Raw genomic sequence first — 11,292 nt, 5'->3', positions numbered from 1 at the left:
AAATGTTTTATGCAAGAAACACGGTCTAAGGAAGATAAAATATTATAACTAAGTTAACAGATAATATTCTGTCAGTACTGACACATTTCGAAACATAGAGTTTGGATGTATGTATTTGAATTAGGTTGTGTAAGTGATATGCTTTGGTGCAATACAAAGTTTGAATTATTTAGGGCAAACTTGTCAAATGCTGTACTTTATAGAGATACTGTTTATATGCTTATATTTCTATTTTCTTCAGAACTGTGCAGTTTGCTCTTGTTTATGCTTAGCTGATTATGAGTTAGAAAGTTGGGACTTAAATGTTACTGCATGGTCGACCAAATAATGTATTAATACTCTAAAGGTTCTTTGGGTAGCAAATAGCATTTCTTCTGTTCTCTTCTATAATCTTGGTGGTCCAAGGCCAAATGAAATTAGGTGTGCCAGCGCCAAAATCTTAAAACAGATTCTGAAGGCATCCAGCCAAATTTGAATTATTTTTCCCAATAATTTTATTTGTTTGCTAATGACGATATACTGATTTTTTAAAAGTAAAATGATTCGGGTGACATTGGTTAATAAAATCAAATAGGTTTCAAGTGTACAGTTCAGTTATACGTCATATGGATGCTATACTGATTCCTTTTTTTTTTTTTTTTGGGTGAGGCAACCCTCGATTGACCTCACAGACTGCAAGGACTCTTATCAGCTTACAATTCTCTTAATTTTTATTTTATTTATTTATTTATTAAAAAAGTTTTTTTTTTTTACACACCTACAGCACCTGGTCTTCCTAGGTGGTCTCCCATCCAAGTACTAACCGGGCCTGACCCTGCTTAACTTCGGAGATCAGACAGGATAGGGCTTGCTCAGGGTGGCATGGCCGTAGACTGTACTGATTTTTAATGCAAATACTTAAATGGCCTTGTGGCCCATAAGCCGTGAGGTGGCTCACTGCCACCTTGCTTTGTTCTCTCACTGTCCATGCACCTGGTTCTCTTGCCTTTGGTACTTCTGCCTTGTCTCACATGGTTGAGCATCTTAGAGAAAGTCCTGAACTAGGGTTGAGCATCTTAGAGAAAGTCCCAAACTAGGGTTTCTTGGTTCTAATTGCCGATACCCCATGCTCCATTTAATTTATTCTTATTTGACCCGTAAGCGTATTTCTCAATGTGCTCATTCATATCTTTTCTGTCCAATTCCTAACCCTCATCCCTACTTGCTCATTCTTGGCACATGACCTTGCCTCCCACTTTCCCGAAGAAATCGAAGTGGGCATCTGAGTCCCCTTCCTCCTCGCCATCTCAGCCTTTCCCTGCCTCCTTACTTAGATTCTGCTTTCCCTGCATCTCAGAGGTGCCTTGCCTCCAGGGTCAACATCTGCATCTGATCTCTCTCTCCTCCCTCACTTCCCCAGGGACCCCTCCCCGCCCCACATCATCCGTAGTTGCTTGCTCGCCACTGACTTTCATAACGCCCCTCTCCCACCTCCTCCAGCCTCCACACACGCCCAGCTCTTCCCGACATTATACCACCTGCTGTTCCAATAGTGGCCCCGTCGCACCGGCCCCGTCTCGCTCTCCTCCCTTCCTCGTCAAGTTTCTAGCGTAGATAATTGTCCTTTTCTCACCGCCCTGCCTTCGTCCTGGGACCCGCCAAAGCTATTGCCCTAAATGTATCTCTAATTGAGAGTCAGCATGTTCTTTCTTTCATTGCTATTTATGTCCAGCTTTTCATCAGTCTTTGATGATTTCAGTCTTGTGTGTCTTCTTGAAAATCTTCCATCATTAGATGACAAACTCCTTAAGCTCCGATGAAACGTATCTATTACAACACCACTACTTCCAATCTCTACCACTGTGAAGTACAATCTTTACTCAAATGTTAACTTCTCATAAAGTCCATACTGACCATCCTCCTTAGAATTCCAGCTGTGTCCCATCTGTAGCAGTCCCGACTCCCCTTGCCCTTGATTAATATAGTATATTTAATTACAAATAAGATTGCTCTCTAAGAATGATCTCCCAATAACTTATAAATATGTAGCTGAGAGATTTGGGATCACACAATCCGATCACGACGCAAGGACATATGACAACACTAAAGCTGTGACTAATAAAGAAGTCAACCAATTGTACTTTACATATGGGATGATTTGAATAGAGTCTGTAAGCAGGAAGCCTGTGGAGCAAGAGTGTTGAGCTGTCTTCCACTGTTGGGGGTGAGGGAGGAGAAAGCTTTCTGGTTGGCTTCCTGGTTTATCTGGTTTGCTAGATTAGCCTGACCTTGTATGGAAGATGGTGTGGTTGCTGCAGGCTGATGCTGACCTTGATGTCAGGCCACCAGGCATTAAGGGACTGGCCAACAGGTCAGGCAGAGCCCCTTGGGGCAGGTGCTGAGGGTTATCTTCTGCCTTGGGTCTGGGTTGATCACCTCAGAGGAGCTTCCTCTCCATGACGACACTCTTAAGAAACAGATTAGAAACCGGGTGGTTAAAATTGCAATTTACAGTGAGGAACAGAACTTCCATCTCCTTCCCATAGGAAACTACGCAGGAGAAGCCAAAGGCAAGCAGGAGGTGGCTGCGTGTGTGTAGACTCAGAGGGAGCGGTGCCTCCCTCGGCCTTGCCACAGCGGCCAAGGAGAAGACAGCCGTGGACTTCTCCTCCAAAGCAAGGGCTGGCCCTGCCACGGCCACACATCCACACGTGGGGAGAAACAGCAAAGCTAGGCTCACGCACCCTTATTCACAGGCAGCTTCCCCCGCAGCATTCCTGGCAAGAAGCACTGAAATCACCCTGCAGAAGACTTTGAAACTATCTTCTCTCTTTCGGTCCCCTGTGCCAGGAGATTTGCCTTCCTTTTCGCTAAGTATCAAAAATTAACATGCATGATATGAAAACACGCTAGTTTGGTAAGACGTATGAATGAGAAATAGGATGTTGTTGGGAGGGAGAGGCAGGGAAGCCAGCCATGGTCCCGAGACCCCCAGAGAGCTCGGCTGTGAGCAGGCAAATCACCAAGGGGCCAACCCACCACTGACGAGGCAGAGCTGCCTCTCTGTTTACCACAAGGCCCAGAGCCAGCTTCCCCAGCATCCATGAAACCCTGCTGAAACCTACCAGCCTGGCTAGTGGAGGCCTCGAGCCATCTCAGTAGTGATGGAAATAATGCTTTGCTGCAGCGGTGTTTTCGTCCCAGTGGGGCTGCCTTGCAGCACATGGTTCCCAGCAGAAGATCAGAAAGCAAACTATAAACTACGCAGCAATAGGAAGAATGGCTTCCTTGGGCTGTTTTTAATTGACACGGCAGATGTCGACCCACGCTGGGTCTGTCTGGGATTTCACAATCTGTGTCAGCACGTGAGATCGTCACCCCCAGGGACATAATCAGCCCTCCATGCAGACACCCTGGAGCAGTGGAGGGATTTGTGTGTGTCCTGCATTTAGTCGCGTCTGACATTCACCCCAAGGAGATACTTCCTGGGCCCTGCCTTGTGGCAGTCGCACTTCGCAGACTATTAAACTCTGAAAATCTCCAGTGAATCACAGGTAACCCTCTGAGTTCCTCCCACCCGCCTTGCTGCCTAAAGGATGACGCAGATAAAAATGGTAACTAAAGGCTTATCATAAGTTGTCTGCTCAGAATAAAACCACTTTAATCAGCCCTCCTTACTTGAAACTATGTGGACCATTAGTTCTACTAATGAACATTTAGTCTTTAAATCATCTAAGTGGAGAAAAGTTTGAATACTATATTGAGTTGGTGAAAAAGACTTTTCTTTCTTTTTTGCCTCTAACCCTGGGCTAGGTAATCGTTCACTTTTGTCTTCCCGAAATACTGAAACAGAACGCAGTCCCCTCACTGGGGGGGGGTGGGGGTGTGAGGATTTAAATAAGACGCGGACGTGAAAATGCCCAGCTCAGGCCCTGCCCACAGAGGCACATACCAAATGGTGGAGTCGAAACGACTTTGAAAATAGAATTTCTATTCATAAGTTGTGGCACTGCCTCTAAGTTCATTTTTCACCCGAGTGAACCTTATTTTGAGATTCCTTGAGTTTAACTCACTCAGGAGCAGTGGACACTGAAAACGTGTCTTGTGAGAAGAGGCATCCGCGTGGCTGGTTGAGACTCCGAGTAAGAAAGCCTATTTATCAAATTTATTTCTGGAGCGGAAACCACATTTCTTCAGCTTGGCCGTGAAACGTCCCTCGCTGGGGTGTCGGAGGTGGCTTCTGTGCCGAGATGACTTATGCCGACCTGGCCAGGCCTCTCGAGGATGGACGAGTTTTCAGCAGCGAGGCTGCGACTCATGACTGGCGAGAGAAAAGCTCTTTGCCATGAGTCATTAAGAGCATGTGGATGTCAAAAATAAGTTTTAGGTGAGGCTCTGTGGACTATCTAAAGGGCTGGAGCAAAAAAAAAAAAAGGAACGAAAAGGAACAGATGTTTTATGCCAAGCGAATGGAAACAGTACGAGCTGCAAGGGAAGTGGAAAGGCCGCTCTGGAAACGGACTCCGGCTCCACGAGCGCTCAGCGGGGGGCCGTTTTTACTTTAATGAAGAAAAGCACCAAGTAAACGTTCAAGACAGTCGTGTGGCCATTAAGAAAACAGAGCAGCGGAGAGAGACCTGGCTTCAGGCTGGGAGGGACGTGGAGCATGCCCGACGTGGCAGACACAGATTCTGGTCTGTTTCCGCACCGACCAGTGGCACCAACTGGAGAGAGTCATTTATCTTCCTAGGTCGCTGTTTTCGCGTGTATCAGATGGGGCCTCGGGCCATACAATTCCCAGTATTATCCTATCCTCGGCTTCCGCGAGGTCCCCTGGTGCATAGTAACAGCATGTATTGTTTGCTTACTGTGTACCAGGCACTGTGCTGGGAGAGGGACGTGTATTCCCTTGTTTACTCTTTACAAACAACCCTATGTGGTAAGTTAAACTTTAAAAAAAAGGTGGAGGAGGAAATTGAGTCCTGAAGAGGTTAAGTAGCTGGCCAGAATGCGCAGGTGAGGCGGTGTGAACTCCGAATCTGCCTCTGAAGAGGACTGAGGAAAGACCGGGTTGGCCCCAATCTGTTCTCACCCGGCAGAACGAGCTGTCAATCTCACAGGGTCCGCTCGCCAGTACGTGCACATTTTCTTCTCTCACGTTCAACTGCCAGGACCTGGGGACCAGGGCGAGGTGAAGAAAGGAGAGTTTCCTTGGGCCAGTGCTCACTTGGAGAATGCTCACTGGCCCCAACTCAGTAGCCCCAGCTCTGCAGAAAAGTGACCTTAAAATCACAGAGGCTTGAGATTTTAAAGTTGAAAAGGATTTGTGCGTTCAGCCACTGTAACACGCGGGTCCGTGTGAAACCGGGAGCTGGCTGCCTGACGCCAGATTCCGGGACTGCGGGAGGCCGAGGTCTCGCTGGGCCTCCCCGGGCAGGCTGACAGGGACGCCCGAGTGCCCATGCAGGGCTCCTTCTGGACCTGGGTCTTACGCTCCTGGGCACCTTCCAGGCACGGACGCCGCTGCGAGGTGGGATCGTGCCTGGGAAAGCAGAGCCTGGGGCCGCGCAGGGAGGCATCTGGGAAATGCGATTTGCATTCGTGTCGGGTCTCAACCACAGCTAACTCGAAGTCCAGATGCCTCTTTTTCCCTCCGTCATGAAAGTGTGGGTGTGAAAGCCTTCTCGGTGTCTCTGATTCAAGTTCACTGTCTTGACTGAACGTTTGGGAGATTTAGTCACTTGGAAATATGTTCAAGGGAAGAATGCTAATCATAGCTTATTTATTTTTCAGTGTTAGATTATTCTGCTAGTAGGTGATCGAGGCCTTTTTCTTTCTTATGCTCCCATATTATTTTTACGTTTTGCATTTGGGATATTGTATTTACGTTATTTGATAGTGGAGACCAGGAGAATGGGAGAAGACCCCGTCGACTGACCTGGCCCAGGGATGGTAGGGAGGAGATCGGTGTCAAGCGTTAGGGCTGTGTTAATGTCGCGAGAGCTGAGGGCCACCAGTGAGCCGCTAACCGAACACCGTGCTATCCTAGGGAGAGCCCCTTGCTCGGCTTGGCCAGGCACAGGTGAGGGCAGCGGGAATGGGCCCCAGTACGGTGTTCAGGGGTAAGTGGGGGCAAACCTGGGTGACAAACCACGGAAGATGGGACTCTGGGCAGGCAGGGGAGAGCTGGGGCTCTCGAGTGTGAGGGGAGACGGGACATCAGGTGCCGCCTTTGCTTCCGAGTCAGCCCTGCGTGGGTCAGAGCAGGTGTACGTGGATTTCACTTTAATTTTCACGAAAGCCACATGGCGTGATGAGGAAAAACCATTGGCCTGGGTCCAGCCCCGATTCTGTGAAGCACTGTGTGCCTCGGGTTCCCTGCCTGCCCCTCCGAGACGGATTTTGCTCTCTGAGGGGTTGAATTGGATGGGCCTTGGGTTTTCTTTCTTCTCTGAATTAGGATCATTGTGACCACTGCACTCAGGGACGGCGGGCCCTGGCGCTCTAGGTGGATTCTGGGTGAGCGGCGGAAGTGAGCTGCCCTGCGATGGGGGGAGGCACACCGTCACCCCACGGCGCCTTTCATCTCAAAGAATCCTGCGTGCTGTTTACGTGGCTCAGCCGATGTGTGTAACGCAAACTCCTGAACGTCGCAGGGCAGACAGTGAAGTAAATCGGGGCTGGTCTGGAACATTCACCAGAACAGATGTTTCTGAGATGTCCTCTATGCTTAAAAGATCCGGTAATGGGTACACGGTGTTTGTTATATTATTCTTTCTACTTTTCTGTGTATTTACATACTTCATGATGAAAGTGATCGTTATTTACTTGTTTAAGAAGAATGTGAGGAAGAAGCACCCTGGAACAGCTAAACAGCTGATGACATGTTGGGGTCCGCCAGGCAGGCAGAACCAGGTAAGAGGTTTTGGGGCCTCGAGACTAATGGTAGCATTGCCCCGTCCACTCCAAACAAAGGCCTCCCTAACCTGCATTCTCTCCTCCCATGTGACATGTGACCTGGGCGAGCTGCAGCCCAGGTGGCGAGGGGCGGGCATCGGCACTCGGTGCTGCCCTGTCTGCGTCCCATTTCTGCACCTTGGGCTGGGACAACCCGAAGTTTCCTTGGTGTGATGACATTCGGCCACTTACAGATTCCCGACCATCTAATAGCTCTCAGGAGGATGAGAAATGATGCAAATGGGAAGAGAGGCAAGGCCGTGGCTCCCTCGTGCCTGCTCGGGAGCGGCAAGTGGCTACTTTTCCAGATCAGAAATATTTACGGCGGACACAACAGCGTGACGACAGGAAGCGTTCCAAGCCGCATGTGGAAATGGGATCTGCGTATTTCGTGTGTCTGTTGAAGGCCTTGGGTTACGGGGCAGGGGCTGGGGAGATTCCTTCCACACAGCAAAGGGGCCTTTGCTCTCAGTAACATATCTTTTGAATATCTCATGGAACTTGGCAATAGTGCTGAAAGCTGAAGATGGAGAATTTATGATGAAAGATAAACCAGTGAGTTCAACTACTAAGAATAAATGTACAGTCACTCCTGCCCGCAGACCTCCCAGTTTTCTATAAATCAATTTCTTGACAAGTTTTGTTCATTTTCCACATACGTAATAAGAATCGTGGAGACGTTAGGCTAGGTTAACCCCCGCTTCTTTCATTTCCTTCAAACGAAGAAGGCACATATGAGAAAGCAAACATTTCTTCCCTTTTTCTTAAGTATTGATATTAGACGAAGTTGGCAGTTCTAGAAATTAAAGTACAAAATTTAAACAAATGTAGTTAAGGCTATGCTGGTAGAATAAATACGAAGTGGGGAGTTTATATTGCCAAACTTTATTTTATATATTAAACCTATTAAATATTTCCTAAAATTATCCATGTTTAGTTACCTTCTTTTTGGTTGTATTGTCCCTACCTGAAATTCAAGATAGCTAAACTTTGTATTCTGTGTCTTAAGCTCTGTTTTTTTTTTTTATTTTTACCTTGATAAAAGTCTTAATTTTTTAAAAACGAAATTAGAATTTTATGATTTCATTCTTAGCTTGATTCTGAAAACTGGTGTGCTACTCTCTTAAGGAATTTTCAGGTGAAAAACACCCCTAAACCAACTGTGTATCTTTTCCATATTAAACCACTTCCCTCATTGCCTTAATTCCATGGGTCCAGAGTAAACTGAATTGCATTTTTAGGTAACTAATTAAGTGTTAGTAAATTCTAATATATTTGTCAGAGATGTACTGTTTCAGACTGTGGTGGAAAGGTGGGCTTTGAAATCATAGAAGTCTGGATTTGAACATCAGCTTCAGCATGCGCTATGATCTTGGGAGAGCGTCTTATCTACCCCAAACCTCTCTTTTCTCATCTATAAAACGAGAAGACCAATCCAAACCATTCTCATTAGCTGTGAGTGTTAAATGAGAAAATGTGTCATGGGCAAAAGTGTACACGTACACACACACATACAGAGAGAGCGAGCGAGAGAGAGAGAGAGTACAGAGAGTAAATGCTCCATGAAAGTGAGACTTTCCCATGTCTTGACGCAGCCTGCCTCATGCAGCCACAGCTTATATGCTCCAGGGCTGATCAGAGGAGGAGCTGCCGGATCAGACATGGAGACCTGTAGAGAAAAGCCAAGTGAAGCGCGAAGGAGCCGGGGCTGACGAGGAGCCCATTTCAAATGTACGAGGGGCGATCAAGGCCAGAGGTCAAGGCTGGAGTTCTCTGCAAAGGGGAGGATGGGAGAGAGAGGAGGCAGAAGGAGACCCTAGAAAAGGGAGGTATCATTTCAGGGGCAGGGGCTGGGAGCCTCCTGGCCCCATCGAGCTGGCCCATCCCTGCAGGCCCTAGGTCCTAAGTGGGAATCGTAGGAGAGGGTGAAGAAAATGGCCATCAGGTATCCATAGGCCTTGCTCTTGGAGGAGTGGCAGGTGGGTTGCGTGGCAGGCTCTGAAGGATGCAGAGCATCAGGACAGACACTCTGTCTAGGAGTAGAGTTTGTCTAATTGCTTAGTTTTCTTATTTCTGGGCACCGAGAGGAGGTCAGGGGCTGTGCTGTGTTTCCAAGCACCCTCACCACTACACAGGGTTCTAAAAATCTTTTGTATGTGGGTAATTTTATAATGTGGGCATCAGTAATCTAGAGTCCATCAGGCTGACACAAAAGTTGTTTGGCTTGTGCCTGAGGGGTTTGATAAATATGAAAAATCATACAGAGCGAAGTTTTAAAATTTTAAAAAATTATTTTTAAAGAAGAAAGTTAGAGCTCTGTTGCAGCTAATAAATGGGTCTGAAATATTTTGGACAAAAACGTTTTTGACCAGTGACTCCAGGTAGCCCCCAGGGTGTTTTCCGAAGGGAAATGTGAACATACGTGGAGCAAGAGCGTCTGAGGCCAGCGGGGGACTCGTTTCCAGCTTTCACATCTCACTAATTTGAGCAGAGGATTTCTGGCTGGGCCTGGCGACTGTTCGGGGATTCGGTTATGGAATATTGCTTCATTTAACCCCCTTCAGGCCGCTTCACTTATAAGAGGTGATGATGTTTCAGGTACCGGCATGGGCAGGGGACACATGAGGTGGTTTTCAGTGCCCCCACCCCCTTCATCGTCCCACTTGGAAAATGGGCAGGGGTGTAGGGCAGCCGGGGACAAGTTCGAGAATCTCACCCAGTGTGGAAAGAAATATGGGCCTCTGATAAGAGCAGGGGGCTTCGATGCGGGGAGTCAGTGTAGGAGGTACGGTGTAGAGCACGCTGGAGATTATTTCTGCTCGGGGCGAGACTCTGCGGACTTGAATTTTCTTGAACTTCTCACACTGATGGCATCTCCCACGTGGACTCATTAAGGACAACCCGAATCACTACGTTTTTCCTAGTAGAGCACACACTGCAGGGCTGTGGGGGTGGTTATGTCAGGTTGAGTTTGGGTTGGATGAGGTTTGGGAGCAACAGAGAAGCCCCCTGCCTCCCACTCCCCAGTAAAAGTTTAATAAGGTAGGAGTTTTTACAGGCCATGTAGAAGTCCGGAGGTCGGCAGTCCGGGGCTGGTTTGGTGGCTCCCTGGTGTCGGCAATCCTGTCGCCTCATTTCCGAGGTGAATTTATGATCTGACGTCGCCAGCTCCAGCCTTCACCTCTTTGCATTACGTGTGCAGTCATATATAACGTTCCAGCTAGTGGTGACATTAGCTCAGGATCTTACGATTAATCAAAGAATTTTCTGGGAATGTTATAAATACCTTCTGGCCAGAGATCGGAGGCTCATATACGCAAAAGACACAACCACTAGCAAATCGGCAAAATGGAAGTCTGTTTTCGTGCCAGGGTAAATTGTTAGCTTAAATAATGTACCTTTGTTACAAGTATAATTTTATAAACTTATTCCCCAAAGAATCTCCTGACTAAACTGATTATTATTGTGTTTATTAAATTTATTCATTGTATGCTATTTTCAAAGATTCGTGCTAGGCGCTATAGAGAATAGAAAACTTCCTTCAAGGAATTTATAGTAGAGTAGAATAATAATTATTTCATGCAAACTTGAAAAGTGAACAGTAGGAGCATAAGTGGGAATCTAATGATCAAATCACTGATTGATGCTGTTAGAGACATTATCCCCTGCTTTACCTGTGCGCACACACATCTTAGCTCTGACTGCTCTCGGGGCCTTGAGTAGGGTTTGGTGGTGGTCCATATTCCTTCAAAGAAGAAGAGAAGAATTCTCGCTATTTTCTATAAACAAGAAATTGATTCAGCATCAAGCCTAACAACTGCTTTTCATGATACATTTCAGAAGTAGAGTTTTCTGCTGACAGTCTGGCCATGCCTGTGCCCCCAGCCCCCTGGCACGGGGCACACACGGAGCGCACGCGGGTAAAGAGGGAGCATCCTGGCCAGCGGCCTGACTTCCCGCCCACACCAAAGAGTGGGAGGGGCCGCATCTCCGCCCTCTGAAGGGCAAGAGCAAGTCCCGCATAGCTCAGGACAGATTTGCTTGACCAGGGAGAGCAGAGGAGGTGGGGCGCTTGAACAATTCAAGATACAATGAAGAAATGAGACGAAGGGGAATACCACCAGCTAAAGGCAGCCTGCGGCAGGCGCTGAGAAGGAGCTGTGCGGTGGCCGTAAGGTCCTCATATCCGCACTGCGGGGTTTACCTGGAACCTCTGTGGCAGGGAGCTGAGGTCGCCCCACTCAGTTACAGTCTTCAATCCCAATGATGGGATTGCCTCAAGCCAATCAACAGGAGCAGTTGCAACTTATAAACAGTGGCAGCTGTAAGGCTGTGCCTTCTGTGGGCTGTAGTGGA

General features: G+C 47.6%; 1 pseudogene; it reads right to left on the bottom strand.

Moving 5' to 3' along the window:
• Positions 1–754: 754 nt before the first annotated feature.
• On the bottom strand, positions 755–873 carry LOC120611480 (uncharacterized; annotated as a pseudogene).
• Between the last annotated feature and the right edge of the window lie 10,419 nt (positions 874–11,292).

Source organism: Pteropus medius, unplaced genomic scaffold (assembly GCF_902729225.1).
Source record: "Pteropus medius unplaced genomic scaffold, Ma_sr-lr_union100, whole genome shotgun sequence".
Taxonomy (NCBI): Eukaryota; Metazoa; Chordata; class Mammalia; order Chiroptera; family Pteropodidae; genus Pteropus; species Pteropus medius.
This window is presented reverse-complemented; position numbering and strand designations above follow the sequence as displayed.